The sequence below is a fragment of the Geotrypetes seraphini genome, chromosome 3 (assembly GCF_902459505.1).
Source record: "Geotrypetes seraphini chromosome 3, aGeoSer1.1, whole genome shotgun sequence".
In the NCBI taxonomy this organism is placed as follows: Eukaryota; Metazoa; Chordata; class Amphibia; order Gymnophiona; family Dermophiidae; genus Geotrypetes; species Geotrypetes seraphini.
The window spans coordinates 138,012,060-138,028,513 of NC_047086.1; the positions used below are offsets into that span (position 1 = coordinate 138,012,060).

At 43.6% G+C, this 16,454-nt stretch overlaps 1 protein-coding gene across 2 annotated transcripts in view; it reads left to right on the forward strand.

The window, feature by feature from the left end:
- Positions 1 to 1,091: 1,091 nt before the first annotated feature.
- The window catches only part of DPYSL5 (dihydropyrimidinase like 5), a 154,286-nt gene continuing 138,923 nt past the window's right edge, over positions 1,092 to 16,454 (forward strand). The window contains exon 1 of one of the 2 annotated variants that reach the window (XM_033935343.1): positions 1,092 to 1,272. The gene's annotated coding sequence lies outside the window, so the exon portion shown is untranslated. Of the gene's footprint in view, positions 1,273 to 1,460; positions 1,640 to 16,454 lie in introns of those variants that run through there. The other variant, XM_033935345.1, reaches the window with a different exon arrangement.

A 16,454-nucleotide genomic window follows, 5' to 3' on the forward strand; every position in this document is an offset into this window, starting at 1 on the left:
CAGCTGCCCGAAGATATAATTGTAGCGCCAGAAGAGGTAGGTAATCCTTTCCCCTACTTTCTGAGCTACACCTCCCACTTTGATCTTTTATTGGCGTCATCATGGGACTGCAACTTTCTTTGCTGCATGGTGCGTTGCAATTGATACAACTCAAACATGATTTATTTGTTGCTCTCTAATCAGAGAGATGAGCAAGATACAAGGAATTGAGAACAGGCTCTGTGAAAATGTCAGTGTCAACAATCAGGTCCATGTGAGTGATGTCATCTGATAGGGCCAAAACAGAATTGTTCTCCCAGAGCTCAGAACTCAGCAGAAAGTTCTGAGCAGGGTTACTAGATGTCCAGGAAAACCCAGACATATCCAATTTTTAGAGGACTATCTGGGTGCCTGGACAGATTTTCAAAACCCAGCAGTTTGTCCCGGTTTTGGAATGCCCTGAGCTTGGGGCCGCTTCTGGAGGGCCTCTGAGCATGCACGGATGGAACACGATGACATCACATGCATGCGCATTTGTGTGACATCATCACATCACATCTGCACATGCTCTGAGGCCCCTCAGATGCGACTGGACTTGGGGATGAAGAGAGGAGGTTTGTGTCAGGGTGGAATACTCCATTCCACCCCCACACAAACCTGCTCTCTTCTTCCCCAAATCCAGCTGAGGGAGGGACAGAGCATGGCCACATGTCCTCTTTTTTTCATGAGCAAATCTGGTAACCCTATGTTGGCACCCACACCAAGGCAGCACCTGCAAACCCCCCCCCCCCTCCATTACTAAGCCACTGCCTAAAACCATTCTAAATGAAACATTGCAAGTGAAATTGCTTTAAGTCTATCAAAGTTTTAATGCTGCAGAAGCTGGGCCTACGTCTCCCACAGAAATGCACTGGAATTTTTTTTTGGGGGGGGTGGAGGGGGAGGAGCCTTAATTCCTTTGAAACACCCCCACCCCTATCTAGCCAATTTATGAATTCCATATTTCTTTTCTTCAGGTCATTACCTCATGCTAAATGTGAGCCAGGTCTGTTCCATTTGCTGGCTAACAGACTGACTCCCCACCCCCCCCCCCTCAACACGTAACTGAATTTTTGGGTTTAGGTTGGAAAGAAGCGACAAGCCCGAGCTAGTGGAGAGGCGGGGCTTGTCGTGCCGAGGGGAGGACAGCGATTGGGCGCGCGGCTTGGGGACCCGGCTGCCTTTTCAGCTTGCTTGAGAGGCGGACGGAGCGGCCGCGAGCAGCCGGTGGAGCGCGGAGTGGAGCAGACGCAGGTACCGGTTCATCCCCTCCCCCCCCGGTCACTATAGCTTCTGTTGCCCGGGGAAAGCACCTGGGATGCTTTAGCTTCAAATCCTTCCGCACCTGCTCTGTAAGCATCCGCCCCCAACGGCGCAAGCTTCCAAGGTTTTACCGTCTGCTCACGTTTCTAAATGATTAAAGTGGCCCCATGGAAAGGGGCTGAGTGAGAAAGCGGGAGCAGGGGGCGCCTTCCTGTTGTTTATGTTGGGCGGGGAACGAAATTGTGCGGCTCTCTCGCTCCCTCCCCCCCCGGAGCTCGCCTGCTCGGTCTCCTCGATGCTTCGGGTTTGCAAAAGATGCCTCGGCTGCCGCGTTTTTGTTTCTCGTGGGTGACAGCTGGTGTGTAGAGACACGATAGGCGCAGCTTTGTTCAGTTTGTGGCTCTGGGAGGACAGACTGCAAGGATCGGGGGGGGGAGGGGGTACAGTTTTTGCAACGGTGGGTGGGTGGGTGTGACCACTTTTTTTTCGGGGGGGGGGATGCCTTTGAAATGGATCTTTTTAATCGACAGCTGAATAACCCAGCAGCCTTGCCTCGTCCTCTGTGTTTATTTCGTGCTGTCTTGATGAATTCGAGCAAGGTTTGCATCATGATTGAGTTGCAGCCAGGGAATCCGCAGAACAAAAGAAATGAGCGGAGACAATAGTACATCTCATGTGTTAGACAGATTGATTTTAGATTCTGAGACGTCCTATGATACTCTTTAGAGTAGTGACGAAAGTTATTTATTGCTATCTTTTTGTCTCCCTTAGTTGGCCTAATCCTTATTTTGTCTTTCTCTGTTCAGTTTCCCTCGCCCCTGTGTATAACCTAACATTGGCTCCCTATGAGTCCCTCCCTCCTATATACTGCTGAGTGGGGAGCTCCAGGTGCCTATCACTACTAGCCTGACCAAACTAATGATTAGCATTTCTAATTCATCTCCAGTCTGTGGTGCATTTGTCTGTATACACACACAGTCTAATCCCACCCTCTTAGTCAAGGCTGCCCCTGTTTGTCTAATGCTGCATTTCTGCGACTCCTATATAGCATTTTGTCACCCTGCCTACATCATCACCAGATCAATATGGTGCATTAAATATAAGAATACTAGGTCCAGCGCAATGACTCGAGGTAATGCTGTACTCTGCCATTCCGAGAACCTGTGCTCGATGCCTTTTGTCAGGTCCTCTCCGTCCAGGCTGGCTGGGATTGGATTGCTGCATGCACAGTCATTGTACAACAGCAGCGCTGGGTGTCTGGATTTGGGGCCTCTGATTGCATAATTCCGGGAGTCCTGGTACTTAGCCCCTTGCTGAGGGGGAAGAACGTTAGTTATCCCCTGGCCATATTGACTTGTCTTTTCCTATTATGCCAATATAATGTAGAAGATTAAGCCCAATTTACCCATCCAGTCTGCTCAAACCCACACTGCTTGTTTCCCCATTGCCCCAGGTATATTAGATAGATTGTAAGCCTGCCAAGACAGACAGGGATAAATGCTTTGAGTACCTGAATAAATTCATGTAAACTGTTCTGCGTTCCCCCAGGAGAGCAGCATAGAAAATTGAATAAATAAATAAATATATAAATACTAAGAAGCAACTGCACTGCATCCAGATCAGCTAGTGTTCGCTTCCACGTTGGTTCTCTACCATGCTGAGTGGATGAGTTGTCATAGTTAATTCAGTACTTCTCCCCTCTCTCCTGACTTACAAACAGGCTTATAAGAATTGCCGCTGCTGGGTCAGACCAGTGGTCCATCGTGCCCAGACGGCGGCCCTTAGGTCAAAGACCAGTGCCCTGAGACTAGCCTTACCTGTATACATTCTGGTTCAGCAGGAGCTTGTCTAACTTTGTCTTGAAACCCTGGAGGGTGTTTTCCCCTATAACAGCCTCCGGAAGAGCGTTCCAGTTTACCACCACTCTCTGGGTGAAGAAGAACTTCCTTACGTTTGTACGGAATCTATCCCCTTTTAACTTTAGAGAGTGCCCTCTCGTTCTCTCTACCTTGGAGAGGGTGAACAGCCTGTCTTTATCTACTAAGTCTATTCCCTTCATTATCTTGAATGTTTCGATCATGTCCCCTCTCAGTCTCCTCTTTTCAAGGGAGAAGAGGCCCAGTTTCTCCAATCTCTCACTGTACGGCAACTCCTCCAGCCCCTTAACCATTTTAGTTGCTCTTTCTTATCTGGACCCTTTCGAGTAGTACTGTGTCCTTCTTCATGTACGGTGACTAGTGCTGGACGCAGTATTCCAAGTGGGAGCATACCATGACCCAGTACAGCGGCATGATAACCTTCTCCAATCTGTTCGTGATTCCCTTCTTAATCATTCCTAGCATTCTGTTCCCCCTTTTCGCCGCTGCTGCTCTGTCATAATATAACTAGCTACCATAATTGGTAAGGGTGTTGCTGAAACATCTTGTGTCATAGGTCCTTGTGGCCTTGCTGAATTGTATTCCAGCCACCTGTAGCCTGCTAGCGGTGACCCAGTTTTTCTGGAGCTGGACCCCGTAGGTTCCAGCACCCTCACCCCCATGCCTATGACATCACTGGGTCATGCCTCCTTTGTCTGCCCCTTTGTGTTCATCTTAACAGGAAAAGGGGATGGTGACCAATCAGAAAGAAGTGAGGAATAAATCAACAAACAAAACATAAGGTGATAAATCAAATTTTATAAAAGTAATACATGTGGAGGGTAATTTCATTAAAAAAAATCAGCAAATACCCATTCATAAAGGGGAAAAGTATATGAAAAGGATTGGATCAACCGACCTCAGTGTCACTCTGTACAGACTAAATGAAAGCAAGCAGCTCTGCTAACAGAGGGACAAATGCCTCTCCAGAGCACAAAACTGACGCATCATGGGTCAGAAAAACATGGGTCCAAACATCAAATATACAAAACATCAAGCATTTCAAATTATCTTACATTCAAATAAAAAAACTAAATTATAGTATTTATCTTCAAAGTCTTCCAAGTACTGACACAAGTCTATATAAAAAAATCAGCAGTAATACAAGACTTCACAGCAGGAAACGGCTGCCAATCCATAGGTCTGAAAATTTCATAATAGGATTCCCAACAAGGGCTTTCATTTCGCTGATGCTTCTTCAGAGGAATCGCTCTAAGAAGATAAAAAATTAAAATCAGTGTATATATATAATAAAAACGTTCAAACGTATAAAATCAGTGTGTGTGTGTATATATATATATATATATATATATATATATATATATAAATAACTTCTCAAACGTTCAAAAATTAATTATATATGAGAAACTTCACATTCAAAAATTCTGCCTTCAGAAGAGTTCAAAACTTTTGAACACTTTCATTGAAAATTGCTACACATTGATTCTTCTCTCCACCCTAATGCTTATCTCTCCTTTCCCCCCCTTTCAACTCTGAACTGCCTTTGAAGAGAACCAAATATCCCCTTTCCTCAGGGCTGCTTGTACCGTGGAGTCAGTTTTCATGTTAGGGAGGGAAGAGGAAAGAATGCTGAGCATTGCCCTACAGTTGAGGGGGAAGCCTATGGTGGCCATTCTAAGATGTAGGCATCCCAATGTCACATGCTCGGTGTCAGCTCTATAATGGCAACTTGGTACCTGGATCCCATTATAGAAGACAAGGATAAGCCTTCATTGGTGTGCCAACAGCCTGCTTAGGCAGTGCTAAGTGTAATTCTATACAGTCTAACTTTTATAGAATCACACTTAGTGCCGTACTAGTCTGTACCAATTTTTTTAGTCAGACTACATAGAATCAGGCCATTTATGTAAATCCCATAAGGCCCTGCACTCAGGCGATTGTCCTTTGTCCAACTTGATCCTACCCTCTACTCCTTCCAGATCTCTTTGTTCCATGAATTTAGTTTTCCCACCAGACACTTATCTTTTTCCTTTTTCTCCGCCTTTTTGTATGTGGGGAACTTTCATTTAAAAGGCAGCTTTTAAGAACACATGTTTTTCGATGAAGCTTATGTTGACTACTAACCTGACAAGAGTTTTCAGGGCTATGGTACTGCATAAGAGGTACAGTTTTCTGGGTTTTTTTTTTTTGTATGTATGGGTATTCTATCTGTGTTTGAAATAATCTGTCTTTTTTTTTTTTAAAGTAATTTAGGGGTCCTTTTACTAAAGTGTGCTAGCGTTTTAGCACGCGCTAGTGATAATTATGTAAAATGATTTGTTATGTTTCCATATCCTGTTATGTTTCTTTGTAAACATTATTTGAAATTTCAAAATAAAAAACGGCTAGTGCGCCTTAGTAAAAGGACCCCTTAATGTCTTATTTTTAATTGGCGTTCATTTCTATTCTATTCTATTTCTATTCTTTTGTAGCATATACACCACTTTGAGCTATCTTGTTTTTTTATAATACAGAAAACATATTTATAATGATTAGAAAAACACTGAAATTCATGTTGGATAATGGATGTGGTAGATGGCACTGAAAGAGTTAAGGGCATGATAAGGGGGGGGGAAACTGTGGCGCCCCTCTTCCTTTGGTTCCTCTAAACTTGTGCTTATTTTGCTTAATGGTTAATCCAGGGCTGCAGCCTAAAGGGCTGCTTTTACGAAGATGCGCTAGCGTTTTTAGCGCATGCACAAGATTAGCGCGCGCTAGCTGAAAAACTACAACCTGCTTAAAAGGAGGCGGTAGCGGCTGATGCGCGCTAAAACCGCTAGCACACACCTTTGTAAAAGGAGCCCTAAGTGCTGTTCTGTAAATGAGCAACTATCATGTATTTGCAAGGGAGCGTATACATGAGTGGAGCAGGACACCAGTGGGATTCCACTTCCATGTAAAACTTACGTTGTTTGCGCCCCAGCTACGTTTAGGCACCTGTACTTAACACCAGCTCTATGACTGGGTAACTGCAGTTTCTTAAAGGTTAGGTGTACTGATACCAGGTTGCCCTAGTATTTTGTAATGGAACCTAGGCACTTATTTTCCATTATTATGGACAGTTCCAGCCTGGTCATAGACAGTAAAAGGTCTTGTACTAGGGATCTTGCACTGGGATTAGCATGGATATTATAGCACCTGAACAGTTTTCTGCAGTGGTAGAGGGTTGTGAACCAGCTGGAAGATACTAAATCACCTCTGAACCCAAGTATGATTGAGGATGGACATGCCAAAATGGAGCTACTATATTATCCTTCACTCTTATGATTGTAATAAGAGGTAATTTTCAAAATGGAAGTCCATCTCAGAATTAAGCCTTAAACTAATATCTTCACTGGATGGAACTCTTAAGTTTCAAATATAACATCTAAATCAAAGTGAAGTGAAGTGCTCAGCCAGCCAACCAACCGACGTGCTTAAAAGTTCAAAGCGTAGGTTGCCACTAGGACCAACGCAGCGCTCTCATGGTCCTAACCTCCAAAACAAACCTCGATTATAACTCATTTAAGAAAAAAAAAAAAACAAACTTCTTTTATATACCTCTTTCTATGTTTCTATATTCATTTAACACTTATCTTTGTTGACTATTCTTCTGGCAGCAGCTTGAAATATTGGCTCTCCCATGCCTGCACATTTTCAAACTGTGCAATGTGAAGCCTGTCCCATCTCGTACCCCTTGACTCGAGTTTCACTTACGCGCGTGAACTTTTAAGTACTTTGGTTGGTTGGCTGAGCACTACACTTTAATTTAGATGTTATATTTGATGTTTAAGAGTTTCATCCTGTGTAGATATTGGGTGTAATAAGAGGTAGACAGTGTGACCCCCCCCCCCCTTTAGATTTGCCCATTTCTTGAGCACTGTCTCTGAAGGCACTTTGCCAGTGAGCACTGAAATGTGCATATCGGTGGAAATGTGATTTGGGTGGATGTCAGGGAAGGAGGAAGCCAGGTTTTATCAGTACTGCAGAGAGATTTTGGGCTCCTTTTATTAAGCTGCGAAAGCGTTTTTAGCGCGTGCAGAATTGCCGTGCGTGCTAAACCCGCACTACGCGGCTAGAACTAATGTCAGCTCAATGCTGGTGTTAGTGTCTAGCGTGCGTGGCAATTCTGCACACACTAAGTGCGCTAAAACCGCTATTGCAGCTTAGTAAAAAGAGCCCTTTATGTCTTTCAGTCTGCTCATGTGTTGAAAACTTGCCTATCTTTACAATAACTTTACTTTTTCTAGTTACCTTTCTTGTTCAGAATTCTCATTTCTCTCTCATTTGTATATCTGTGGAATGTCTGTGCTAAGTGTAATTTATACATTCATTTCTCTTTATTGTTTCTAATAATAATTCAGATATGTGGTACTTGATGCAAAATCAAAAATTAAATAGAACATTTTGGACCCTAGTTCCAAGTCTAATAGATAGTTCCAAGTCTAATAGATGCTGGCATTGTCATCTTGAAGCTGGGACGTTGGATCATTTACTGTGCACTTTACTGTACACTTCCCCCCTCCCCATTCACGGTTTCCCTACTCGCGATTTCACATAATCGTGATTTTTTTGGGGGTGGGGGAGGAGGGAAAAAGAAACCCCATATTTTTGTCTTCCCCCCCAGCATCCTGGCCTTACCTGGTGGTCTAGCTGGTTTTCGGGGCAGGAGCGATCTTCCTACGCTCCTGCCCTGTGCAGATAGCCATTAGGAAATGGCTGTGGGGAGTTCCCATAGTCTATTGAGAGACTACGGGAACTCCCCACAGCCATTTCCTAATGGCTATCTGCACTGGGCAGGAGCGTAGGAAGATCGTTCCTACCCCGAAAACCTGCTAGACCACCAGGTAAGGCCGGGATGCCAGAGAAAGGTGGAAAGGAGGCGGGGGTGGGTCAGAGCCGGATATTCGCGGTTTTTCGCCATTCGTGGTCCGGCTTTGCCCCTATCCCCCACGAATAACGAGGGAGAAGTGTACTATTGTCCCTTGATACTTAGGGCTCCTTTTATCAAAGCGCGCTACGGGGGTTAGCACGTCGGACATTTCATCACGCGCTAACCCGTGTGGCAAGCCAAAAAACTAAGGCCTTGTCAATGGAGGCGTTAGCGACTAGCGCAGCAGGCGGTTTAATATGCAGTATTCCGCGCGTTAAACCCCTACTGTGCCTTGATAAAAGGACCCCTATATGTATATGTATATGAATTACTTGTTGCACAATTGTAGTTTGAAAATTCAATAAAGATATAAAAAAAAAATTTACAACTGAATGTGCCACCAGCACATAACTGGATTACCTATACCTACTCGTATAATCTCAAGAAGTTTTGTGTGCGTGTGTGTTAGGGGTGGGAATAGAGAAGTTGAGATCTGAGAATCATCTATTGCTGGACACAAAGAGAGAAAATAATATCAGTTATGTACGAACGAAGAGCTCTTGTTTCTGTTTAGCCGGCCCACTGATGTGGAATGCTTTGTTAGGAACCTCATGCAATTTAGGAAGTTGCTTGAAGAATGATGGTACTTTTTTCTTTTTTTTTTTTTAACTTTATTGATTTTCCAAATATTGACAGTACAATAAACAAGTATATAAACATATAATAAAACAATAAAAGCATATTCATCTTACAGACATATCTGATCAATCATTTTACCCACCCACCTACCCATTGACTAATCAATAACAACACAAATACATATATTCATTCAATAACCTTCCCTTATGTAAAATAATAATGCAATCCCACCCACCCTAGATGTATATATTCAAATGTGTAGAACTAAGATAGATAGAAATATTTCCCCCACCCCCTCCCCCTTCCCTGAATGGTGCTTAAGAATTAGTTTGGATGTAGTTATGATGAGGTTATGCAGATAGAATATTGTAAGTTTGTATTTTCCTTTAATTGATGTACGTCTTTCTTGCCTGTTTTATTATGTATGGAAATTTGTAAGCTGCCTTGGATAAAGGTGGATTAAAAATGTTTTTAAGTACATGAAAGTCCACTCAATCAAAGGCCTTCTCTGCATCCAAAGAGACAGAGAAAGCCAGATCATTCATTGTTTTTGATAAATTTAGCATATGAAATACCAATCTAGTATTATTTGAAGAGTGCCTCTGAGCAACGAAACCCGTTTAGTGCATACCGATCATGTACGGGAGAGCCTTGGCTAACCTTAAAGCCAATAACTTAGCCAGGAGTTTTCCATCCACATTGATTAAAGAAATAGGCCTGTAATTTGAGACCAACATGGGATTTCTATTTGGCTTCGGCAAAACAATAGTACCTGAAATTCAGCCATAGTACCTGAAATACAACCTTTAGTCAGTTGCGACTGATATAATTTTAGAAGATGAGGTAAAAGTGTAATTTGAAATGATTTGAAAAACTCCACCGTAAATTCATCACCATCCAGAGTGGATCCAGCTCTGAGGGACTTCAACGCTGTTTGAAGTTCTTTTAGTGATATAGGTGCATCAAGATTTCCTTTTATATGCTCGGTAATTTTTGGTCCTGAATTAACTTTAAAAATTCTAAACCTTCCATTTCTTATCGGAATAAAGCTCAGAAGAATATAAAGCATTATAAAATTCCAAAAATTGCTTCAAAATATTTCCAATTTGAAAATGAGTTTTACCCTTCTCAAGCAATGGATTGGTTTGGTATAGGATCTGGATTTATACAAATGATTAATTCCTTGTATAGCTCCCCTTCAGCCAGATTATATATTAATAATACTTTCTCAGAGCGTTTTCGTCTGGAGAGGAGAGTTAGACAGGGATGTCCCTTGTCTCCTTTGCTTTTTGATATTGTGTTGGAACCCTTGTTGGCTATACAGCAGACAAAGGAGATATAAGGAATTCCTTATGCAGGTCGGGAATATAAGGTCTCTGCGTGTGCAGATGATATCTTGCTTCATTTGAGAAATCCTGATTTTACCATTCCGTATTTACTGGAATTGATTGACCAATTTGGTAAATTTTCTGGTTATAAAATAAATTGAAGTAAATCGGAGGTTTTTCCGCTAAATGTACATTGTGTAAAAGGACTATTTGACCCATTCCCGTTCCTTTGGAAGGAAGAGGGTATAAAATATTTAGGTGTTATGATTCAAAAAACTCTGGAAGACTCAATGACAGTAAATGAGAAATCTTTATTGTTGAAAGTCAAAAAGATGTGTGAGCATTGGAACCCTTTACATCTTTCTTGGTGGGGGAGAGTACAATACAGCCCTCTTAAACCATAATCAATCCTCTTTCTTATTTCTGCATATTATATATAATCAATCTACCTGCTTATACATGCCTACTTGTATATATCTATATAAAATATATTATTTCCTTGTTATCAACAGCAGATGAATCCAGAGACTAGTGGGATTACGTCCATCAACCAGCAGGTGGAGATAGAGAAAACTGAGTTGTCCTCAGCCTTATTGGATGCACAGCCTCCTGGCCAACCAGTATTCTCTATGTCCAGCAGGCTTATGAATGTGTTCCTCATAGCTCCTGGCTTCTGCTTGTGGATTTCGGTCCAGGCCTGGATATTTCAAGATGAGGGGTGTCTGGCTGAGCGGTGCCAGCTTTAGGGGTTACACCTGGGGCCCCCCAGGTCCCTGCCTCACCCTCTTCTGGGATACACCTGTTCACCGCATGTCCCTTTCCCTATCTGCGTTTGTGACTTATTTACTTCTCCTTTCCCACGTTAAAAAAAGTCACTTATGAGGAGTGCCTGCTTTCAACAGCGGTTTTCATTCTCAACAGCTTAAGCTCCCTTAAGGCTAACAGCATGTGTTCCTGCTCCTTTGGTTGCCCTTCATTGTTGATTGCAGGTGAGTGTTTCTTTTTCCATTTCGCGGTGTCAGGTTTTCGATGCGGTTAGCGTTTTGGGCTTATGAAGGAACTGACAAGGGCTCGGTTGAGCAGTTTGGCCACCGTAATTTGGGTGGGAAACTAGGCTATCTTTGCTCCTCTGTAGAGGGCTCTGGCGGGAGAGGTATGTGGGCTTTTCCCACGCTAGTGAGCTGAGACCGCTGTTTACCTCAAGCATTTGTGGCCATTTTGGTTTGCCTGCAATGGCCGCATGGAGCACATATTGTCCACTGTTCACTGAGGTGTTACTGCTTCTTTCATATGTAGTGTTCCTGCCGGGTTGCTGTGGCAGTTTGCTTTTCTAGGCATACTCGATGTACAGTAGTCGGGACGCTGGATTGGGTGCTCTAGGGAGCCGACGATCACCAAGTATTATCTACTGGCAGTCAGTTTTCAGCGCGTCTTTCGTTTATGATCGTCCAAGTGCCAACTTAGGCTGGTTTTTGGACATTTTTCTCTTTCGATTATGAGCCCCATGGTATATTAAACAAATGGCAGTATTTTATAGTGTTTATTTATTTATTTTAAAATTTTCTATACCATTTTAAGCCAAAACGGTTTACAAGAATGTTACATACATAAAATTTAACAACAAATAAAACAGATGAATACAAATCAAATCCTTCGGAAAATCACTACTTAAAGAAATGCGTTTACAAACAATTGTGTTTTAAGTAGTTTTCTAAATGTTCAATGAAAGACAGTACCCCAAGCAATATTGCACTTTTCCAGTTTACGTGTTCCTAAATTTTAACCCTAATATAAGGGTCCTTTTATTAAGGCCTGCTAACTAATTTAGCGCACACTGATTTGGCGTGGGCTAAATGCTAAGGCGCCTATTATATTCTAAATTGATTAGTGTGCCTTAGTAAAAGGACCCCATAATGTATAGTGAAAGAGAAAACATTTAACTTTTAAGGGTTAGATTCACTAAACAAACCGATCGTGTACCGATAGGTTTGCAACCCCAACCCGATTCACTAACCTTCTGGCCGATCCTGCCCGCACCCGATCTGTGCATTAAAATGAGGGAAATGGCATGCAAATCTAGGAAGGCAGCGATTCACCAACATTTTTCAGGCACACTGACTGGCCTGGCCGATCCGAAACCAAGCGGCTGATGAGGACCAGTCGCTCGCTCCTTTCCTGCTCTCTGCTGCTCTTCCCCCGTAGTGCAGACCCGCTTTAAAACCACGGACTCGCACTGCGGGGAAGGGCAGCAGAGAGCAAGAGAGTCAGGGCGGGTTTCGTGTTCAGTTCCACAGTCTGGCAGTTCCCCCCCCCCCCCCTTCGGCTTTTTTAAAAAGAGGGTGCAGCGAGTCCCTTCGGGAGATGAGATCGGGCCAGACTGCCTTTGCCTGCCATTACTTCCCCCAACCCTTCCCCCCTTTGTTTTGACCTCGCTGGTGCAGGAGAGCGGCGCATGTGCGGATCGCATGTACAGCCATCAATGATGGTCTGCGCATGTGTCCCGATCGGTCTTCAGCAATCCATGGGATCGCTTGTGGGCGTGTTTCCAATTAGGTCATTTGCATGGGGAGCCCAGCAAGACTCACAAATGGATCGGAACAGGATCAGACACGTAAGGGGGCTTTAGTGAATATAGCCCTAAGACATCCAAGAACGTAAAACCTTTGAAATTAAAATGATAAAATATTTTGCTACCTACCAGACAGGACTTAACACAGATCTGGGCTTCCTTTCCCACTACAAAGACATTTAAAACTGCTTTGTCATCTCTCTGTCTCCTGCCCACCCACCCACCTATTCCTGAAATGCTTTCATGTTTTCCTTATATATACTGATATTTGTCAACATGTACTTATTTCTGATCTGAAGAAGGGGCTACCTTCGAAAGCTCATCATAAAATGCATTGAGTTAGTCCAATAAAAAGGTATTACCTTATTTCCTTTGTTTTTTGTTTTATTTCTATATATCACCCTGTCTGATACTGAAAGGGTATTACCACTCCTGTTTCTTCTCTGGAGGCTTTGCATGCGCTGTCCCAGTGCTGAAATCGGCAGTCATGCCTTCCACTCTGTCGGGGCAGAGAGCAGGGCGGCAGGCAGGAGAATCGGAGCAGAGAGCAGGGCAGCCAGAGCAGGAGAATCGGGACAGAGAGCAGGGTTTTAGCACAAGCGACTGGTCCTCAAGAGCCGCTTGTGTTTTTTGATCGGCCAGCCAGTCGGAAAATGTAGTGAATCGTGCCCTTCCTGCTTTGCATGCCGATTCGCCTCATTCGCATGCATGGATCGGAGGATGATCGGGACAGAGGTTAGTGAATCGGGTCGGAGAGAAATCGGGTTGCAAAGGGCTCGCAAACCGATCGGTACACGATCGGTTTGCTTAGTGAATCTAGCCTTATATTTCCCCTCATTATTACCCACTTTGATGCTGAATCCCCCCAGACACACCTACGGATCAAAGGCAGCCTGATTGTTCTGTGTTTCTTTCCTAGCTATCCGCCCTCCCCCCTAAAAAAAAAAAATCCAGAAATAGCTCCTGTTCCTAGGAAGTGAAACATAGTAGCCACTTTCAGCCTTTGCAGACATAACGCTTGATTATTTGTATCCTTTTCAAGGCTAGGGAATATGGGCAAAATTCTGTGAAGCAGCTGCTGCTACCTAAGATTGATTTCATTTAAAATTTGTGTGGTAATTTTTAAATGCCTCAGAATGATTTTTTTTTTTTTTCCTAGACCTTGTATGTGAAACTTTCTTATTTTGCCATCTCTTTGTTGCCTTTTCATCTGTTTTCTCTAAGTGCTTGATTGCTTTTTTTTGTCACCTTTTGTTCTCTCGCCTCCTTTTTTGTTCCCTCCTTTCCTTTCCCTCCCCTCCCATTTTCATTTCTGCCATTCTCCACCCTTTCCTCTGTGGCTTTCTTTCCGTCCTGAGACTCCCTTCCCCTGTAAATTTGTAGCAGTGTTGTTTCTGCTCTTCTTTACAGTCATCGCCCTTGGCAGCGGCCCCATGACTGCAGTGAAATCCTGCTTCCACTAGTGCCTTCTGATGTGTGGAAAAGCCACTCTTGTTCTCATAGCAGAGGCCAATGGCAGAGTATTTTATTACTATCAATTTAATATTGGTCCAGTATTGCACTATAAAAAATGAGCTTTGCTTCATTTTCTGCAGTGTGGTACAGAAAAAAATTGTTCCTTTTGTAGGGCTTATAAAATAGAAATACGACTAATCATTTATATAACCACTTCTAGCTGTAAACGGTGCTGTACACATTATATGCAGGTACTTTCTCTGACCTTAGTGGGATCACAATTTAGTGTGGGTTTTTTTTTTTTTTTTTTGTACCTGGGGCAATGTTAAGTTAAGTGACTTTCCCAGGGTCACAAGGAGCTACCATGCGAATTGAACCCAGTTCAGGATTGTAGTCCACTGCACTAACATGAGAACATTAGGCCACTCCTTCAAATTATAGGACCCATTTACTAGACTACAGTACTCCCCCGAAATTCGCGGGGGTTCTTTCATGAACACCCGTGAATTTTGAAAAACCGCAAATGTGGTTTTGAGTATGTCAAGAGGCAGGAGAGGGTAGCTGGGGCACCTGTGGTACAGTAAATCATACCCAGTATGCTCCGACCGTCTGTCGAGAGGCAGGAGATGGCAGCTGGGGTATGCTCCACCTCTTCCTGTTACTAAAGTCAGGCTACACCAATCAGGAGCTCCTGATAGGTGTAGCCTGACTTTAGTACAGGAAGAGGCGGTCAGAGCATTCCGCAAATTACTGAGTCCACAATTTGTGAACCTTGAATTCGCAGGGGAACACTGTACGGTAAAATCTGGGCTTGGTGCTTTCTAATGCAGGATTTTGCCATATGCTATGCCTAGCAGGTCCAGCTCAAGGGACTGTGGCACCCTCAGGAGATAGTGGATGCTGCAGATGGGCAGACTGGATAGGCCATTTGTTCTTTATCCGCCGTCATGTTTCTATGTTAGCTGGATAACACTCACTCAAAAACAGGTGTTTACACCCACATAAATAAATTTGTAAAAAGAATAAAATATAAAATTAATATAATATATTGTGTTGAATGTGCTCAGTAATCCCTCACTTCTCAGTCACTTGAATAAGGAGACCAGTGAATCAGAGAATCAAAATTGCATCACTTGGTTCTCATGAATCCCAATTTCAGCAACGCAAGCTAATTATTGTATGAAACTCAACAGCAGTTGATACCATATAATGTATACATAAAGAAGAAATAAATAATAAATCACTTATCTCATTATCTGTGAGCAGTCTGACTGTTCCAAGTACATGGGTCCGATAGTGAGAAAAAATCTCCAACTTAATAGTGTTTCCCCTCATCTCCGGCCGAGTTTCAATTTCTTCCTGGCCACGCGACCCCCACCCCTACAAGATTGGGCCAGGAGGGAGCCCAAGCCCTCTTGAACCCGCCGATTATGATTGAGCCAGTTGAGAGCCCAAGCCCTCCTGGCCCCGCTGATTACGATCGGGCAAGGAGGGAGCCCAAGCCCTCCTGGCCACGTGACACCCCCCCCTACAAGATCAGGCAGGAGGGAGCCCAACCCCTCCTGCCCATGTGACCACCCTATTCCCCACTCCCACTAAGATCTGGGCAGGAGGGATCCCAGACCTTCTTGCCCTGATGCAACCCTCTCTCAACTGCCTTCCCCGAACTCCCGATTGGCCCGCCAAAAAACCTCCCCCACCCGCCGACCCGTGAGACCTCCCTCCCCCCGCAGACCCCACAACCCTTGAATGGCTGGCTTTAGGGCCTGATTGGCCCAGGTGGCTCAAACCCCGCCCACAGGTGGGCCAAGGATACAGAAAAGGCCGGATCATCTATTGTTTATGCCAAATTGACCATATGAAGTGCCAATTTAGTATTATTTGCAGAATATCTTCGAGCAACAAAACCCATTTATAATAATAATAATAATAATTTATTTTTGTATACCGCCATACCCAGGGAGTTCTAGGCGGTTCACAACAAATAGATGAGTTACATACAGTGCAGTTGAAAAAGAAGTACATAACAAGTCAATCGAAGGGTCAAACTAGTTTACATTGACAATTAAGTAAGGAAGGACTAATACAGAGCATATATGGTATTTACCGTAAAAGAGTTCAATAGAATTTGTGAGAAGGGGGAGCCAAGCATATTGTATGAGAGGAGGGGACAGGGATCATTGGGAGGGGGGGAGGGGGAAAAAGTAAAGAAAGGTGGGCCGTGTTGAGGGAGGGGAAGAGGAGGAATTGGTCTGATGCAGAGAAGGGGATTCGATCTGTTTTCTAATGAGGAGAGGGGGAGCGTTAAGGCGGAAGAGGGGAGCATTAAGGATTTGGTCCATTGAAAAGTAGAGTTTTGAGCTTTTTTCTAAAGTGGAGGTATGAAGAGGCGTCAAGTATAATTTGGGCGAGCC